Genomic DNA, 6,000 nt, shown 5'->3' on the forward strand with positions numbered 1-6,000 from the left:
GTTACCTCCATGCTATTCTCATGATAGTGAGTTCTCATGGAATCTGATGGTTTTCTAAGGGGCTTTTCCCCTTTTTCTCAGCACTTCCTTTTGCTGCCATCATGTGAAGAAGGATATGTTTGCTTCCCCTTCCACCATGATTGTAAATTTGCTGAGGCCTCCCCAGCCATGCGGAACTGTGAGTCAGTTAAACCTCTTTTCTTTATAAATCACCCAGTCTCAGGTATGTCCTTATAGGAGCCTGAGAACAGACTAATACACCTGTCAATGCCAAAATGATATATTTTGGTGGATTTAAAATTAGCAAAGCCAGCCTGCCCAACCACAAACACCTCCATCTCAGGCGGCAAATGGTACTGCTTTAAATAAATATCAGTAGGACATGAAAGGTTGGGTCTGAAAAGTCATCACCCACCTAACTTCCTCAGATTCCTACCTTTTTTTATATTAATCTTGAAGCTTGCTCTCCCTATCTAATTTTGTATAGATCTAGGAATGTTAAAGTGTGTGGATAGGCTGATGCTATACGTTGCTTCTAGGGGAGGAATCTGCCAAGAGATACTGACCCCTGACCCTAGTCATAGACTGTTCTCACTTCACGGTAAGTCAGTAAAATGATAGCTTTCCAGTTTGAGGGATGACCAAATTCTTTGCAAAATCTAATTACAAGTCTGAATAGGCAGTAAAATTTGTTCTTGCTATTTATATAATTGTAAACTTTAACTCAGAAATGGACATTATAAGCTGTTCTCAGAGTATCCAAAGATCAGGTTGGCACCAACAGGTCCCGAGTAAGTCAGGTTTTCTTCATCCCTCCCTGTGTCCCTCTGGGGACCAAGCACGTCCAGGGAGCAAGGAGCAGACCAGTCAGCAAAATGTAAAACCTGTCTTAACCTGGAAGGTGGGGCTGTCTTATCCACATTTGGCTCCACCTCTGAGCTAACTTCTGATTAAAGCTGATCTAAGGAAAGGACTGTGGTCTTCTGTGTGTTGGGAGTCCCCTGGTCATGGCAGCCTACCCACACACTGTAGCATCTCTAGATCTATACAAAGTCAGATGGGGGGGCTTTGAAGATCTATACAAAGTCAGATGGGGGGGCTTTGAGATCAATCGGAGGCTTCTATGGCCATGGATGCTGTGAGGCAGGTGAAAAAGAGATTAAGGACACTAGCCTAAGATAATACTTCTAATAACGAGAACTAAAAATATTAATAGTATTAATAATGAGTATTAAAAGTATTAATACTTTTAATAATGAGTATTACAGGTTCACAGCTGACTCTGTAGACCTAGTGCCAGATACTGGAGAGGAAAGGAGGAATCAGACACAGCCCCTACCCTCGAGGTGCCTCTGTGGGGAGACACAGACTGAACTATAAGTCTCGTTCTTGCTTTTATTTTCTCTCTGATCACTGGGCATTGAAATGGTTAGGCAACATGCAGAATTCTAATTTTATGTAACCCAATGTGAGTACTAAAATCTTTTGACACCAAGTCCTGTGTTACTAAGGATTGTCTTAAAACAGAACTTTGGAATTGCAACACACATTCTCACATATAACTGTTTTGTTTTGAAAACATCAGGAAGGGGGAGCATGTGGCAATTTGCTGGTCTCTCCTTACAGAGAAATGAATATGAGTCTTCTCACCACGTTTTGGGTCTGTTTCTTAATGCACAATTTCATGATTTCGATAAATAAGCATATGCCTTAGGAGCTGAGGAGAGTATAAAGGTGAGAAGCTTCTAGATTCTGCCCTTAAGGAGCTCAAACTCTGGACCCAGAAATAGCAAACTAATACTGCTTGGAGTAACATCATGGCTGTGGGAGCCAGGCTAAACTCCACCTAGGGAAAATGCCTTGGTCTCAAAGACAAAATTCCACCTAGCTCTCCACTTAGAGCAGAGGTTTCCAACTAGTGGCTTTTAGGTTGAATATGGCTTGCAGATGTGCTGTTTTTAAAAAATCTTGAATTAGTTGTCAACATGTAAAAGTCAGGAGATGTTCCATAAACTCCCAATTTCTGGCACCAATGGCACCCAGAGCTCCATGGCCTCCTGCTATAAATGGGGCTGGCACTCACCAGATGCCAACAAGTTCACTCCACCTGCTTACTGCCCTGCCCCTGCAGGCATTGGGGTTGCGACTCTAACAAACTATGTGGCTCAGAGTTCGTGATTGAAATGCATAAATCCTATCTAGAAGGACACAGACTTTAACAGGACCCATGCAGGAAAGGGGATCCAAAGCCTTGGAGCCAGGGAATTGTGCCAGTCAACGGAGGCACACTACTGAATAACAATCTTCAGATTAATAAAATCACCCATTTCCATGTACTTTATTTTATTTTATTTCAGATTTTTGTTTCCCTTTAATAAAGTTAGTTTTGGAAAACTCTCAACTTAAGTTAGAGAAAGGCAAATTTGGTATGATGATAGCCATTAAGGAGAAAATGCAGAGACTAAAGGAGTGATCAAACTTCGTCAGGAGAAAGTGCTGAAGTGCAGTTGCTCTGCTGACCCGTCCTCACACACAAACCACAGGCTCTTCTTAGAGGTCTTTTCCTTTTTTTTTTTTCTGAGATGGAGTCTCGCTCTGTCACCAGGCTGGAGTGCAGTGGCTCAATCTCGGCTCACTGCAACCTGCGCTTCCCGGGTTCAAGTGATTCTCCTGCCTCAGCCTCCTGAGTAGCTGGAACTACAGGCTCCCGCCACCAGGACCGGCTAATTTTTTGTATTTTTAGTAGAGACGGGGTTTCACCATGTTAGTCAGGATGGTCTCGATCTCCTGACCTCGTGGTGCACCCGCCTCAGCCTCTCAAAGTGCTGGGATTACAGGCGTGAGCCACCGCACCTGGCCAACAATGTTTTATGGTTTCATTTCTTAATATTTATTCTTTTCAATGCTATAATAAATGGAATTATTTTCTCAATTGCATTTTTGGATTGTTCATTATTAGTGTAAAGAAATATGAATTTTTGTATATTGATCATGTAACCTGCAACTTTGCTAAATTTATTTATTAGCTCTAATAGTTCTGAAGGGATTCATTAGGGTTTTCTGTATACAGTCATGCCTTGCATAATGATGGGGAAATGCTGAGAAATGTGTCATTAGACAATTTTGTCACTGAGTGAACATCATAGAGTGTACTTACATAAACCTGGATGGTATACCCTTCTCCATTACATAGCTCCATTATAATCTTATGGAACCACTCTCATATATGCAGTCCACTGTTGACCAAAATGTCATATGGCTCATGACGATATAAGATCATGTCATATGCAAACAGAGATAGTCATACTTCCTCCTTTCCAATCTGGATATCTTTTTCTTATGCAAGTTTTGTGACTAGGGCCTCAAGTGCAATGTTGATTAGAAATAGTGAGAGCAGACATCCTTGCCTCATTCCAGATTTTAAAAGCAAATATCTCTCTTTCACCATAAGTATAATATTAACTGTGGGACTTTCATAAGTGCCCTTTATAAGAATCAACAAGTTCCCTTCTATTCCTACATGGGTGAGTGTTTTTATCATGGAAATATGTTGGATTTTGTAATGTGACTAACAGATCTGCATTCATTTCCTATGGCTGCAAAACCCTCAACAAATTACCACAAACTTGGTGGCTGAAAACAATACATATTTACTCTTTTACAGAGGCCAGAAGTGTAAAACCAGTTTCACTGGGCCGAGAGCAAGGTTGCAACAGGGCTGGGCTCCCTCCAGAGGCCCTAGGAGACAGTTTGTACCTTGCCTCTTCTAGCTTGTGGTAGCTACTGGCATACCTTGTCTTGTAGCCACATCACTCTAATCTGCCTCCATGGTCACATTGCCTTCTTATTTTCTGTGGACAAATCTCTGTCTCCCTCTTATAAGGATACATGTGATTGCACTTAGTGTCCACCCAGAATCCAGGAAAATCTTCTCAAGATCCTTAATTTAATCACATCTTCAAACTCCTTTTTGGCACACAAGGTAGTATTTTCAGGTTCCAGAGATTAGAACATGGATATCTTTAAGAAGACCATTATCCAGTCTAGAACATCTTCTATTACTAATTTGTTTTATTTTGTTCATGAAAAGATGTTGGATTTTGTCAATTGCTTTTTCTACACTGATTAAGAAAATTATGTGTTTTTCAAATTATTAATAATTCTGTTAATATTGTACATTACATTGATTTTGATATGTTGAATCAATCCTGCATTCCTGGAATAAATCCCACCTCATCATGGTGTATAATCATTTCTCTGTGCTGCTGGATTCAGTTTATTTTTTTTTTTGAGGATTTTGCATTTATATTAATAAGGAATATTGGTCTATAGTTTTCTTTGCACATTATGTATTTCTATGGCTTTGGTATTAGGGTAATGTTGGCCTTATAGAATGAAGTAGAAAGTGTTCTCTCTCTTTCTAATTTTTGGAAGAGTTTGAGAAGAATTGGTGTTTATTCTGTGAATATTTGGTAGAATTCTCTATTGAAGCCATCTGAACATGAGTTTTTTTCTTTGTTGGAAGTTGTGTCATGACTGACTTCTTTGCTTATTATAGATTTATTTAGATTTTCTATTTCTTCATTAGTCAGTTTCAGGAGGATGTGTGTTTCTAGCAATTTGACCATTTAATCTAGGTTATTTAACTTGGCACAAAATTTTTCATAGTTTTGGTTATTTGAGTCTTCCCTCTTTCTTTCTTGGTCAGTCTCACTAAAGACCTGTCAATTTTCTTGATATTTTCAAATAACCAAATTTTGGGGTCATTGATTCTATTGTTTTTCTATGTTCTATTTCATTTATCTCCACACTAATCTTTAATATTTTCTCCCTTCTTCTTGCTTTAGGTTTAGTGTGCTCTTGTTTTTCTAATTTCCTATGGTAGAAAGTTAGGTAATTTGATTTGAGATCTCCCTTTTCAATGTAGGAATTTATAGCTATAAATTTCCCTCTGATCACTACTTTTCCTGCATCTCATAAGTTTGAGTATGTTGTGTTTTCAGTTTCTTTTATAGTACAGCATTTTCTAATTTCCCTTCTGAATTTCTCAGTGACCCACTGGTTATTCAAGAGTGTGTTGTTTAATTCGCACATACTTGTAAATTTTCCAAATTTCCTTCTGTTACTGATTTCTAATTTCATTTTATTGTGGTTGGAGAATACATTTACCTGGTGTCAATCCTTTTAAATTTACTGAGGCTTTTTTTGTGATCTATCATATAGTCTATCTTGGAGAATGTTCTTGATGCACACTTGAGAAGAATGTGCATCATGTTGTTGCCTAGAGTGTTCTATAGATATGTTAGGCCTAATTGGTTTATAGTGTTTTTCAAGTTTAATTTTTTTTAACTAATCTTCTATCTAGTTATTATGTTAATCACTGGAAATAGAATATTGAAGTCTCCAACTATCACTGTTGAACTGTCTTTTTCCCTAAATTATGTCAGGTTTTGCTTCATGTATCTTGGGGCTCTGTTGTTAGGTGCAAATATATATATATTTTTTGTTTGTTTGTTTGTTTGTTTGTTTTTGAGACAGAGTCTCGCTCTGTCACCCAGGCTGGAGTGCAGTGATGCGATCTTGGCTCACTGCAACCTCCACCTCCCAGGTTCACGCCATTCTCCTGCCTCAGCCTCCTGAGTAGCTGGGACTACAGGCGCCCGCCACCATGCCCAGCTAATTTTTTGTATTTTTAGTAGAGACGGGGTTTCATCGTGTTAGCCAGGATGGTCTCCATCTCCTGACCTCATGATCTGCCCTCCTCAGCCTCCCAAAGTGCTGGGATTACAGGTGTGAGCCACCACGCCTGGCTCTATTTTTCCTTTTCTATACCTGCGCTCCACACACTTCTGTGACCAGGGATTGAAGGGATGTCAGGGAATACTCTGACACCAGCAAATGGACACCAAAAGTGAGCAGGGTAGCTATTCTTGTATCAGACAAAACAAACGTGAAAGCACAGCAGTTAAAAGAGACAAAAAGGGACATTATGTAATGGTA

This window comes from Gorilla gorilla, chromosome 12 (assembly GCF_029281585.2).
Source record: "Gorilla gorilla gorilla isolate KB3781 chromosome 12, NHGRI_mGorGor1-v2.1_pri, whole genome shotgun sequence".
In the NCBI taxonomy this organism is placed as follows: Eukaryota; Metazoa; Chordata; class Mammalia; order Primates; family Hominidae; genus Gorilla; species Gorilla gorilla.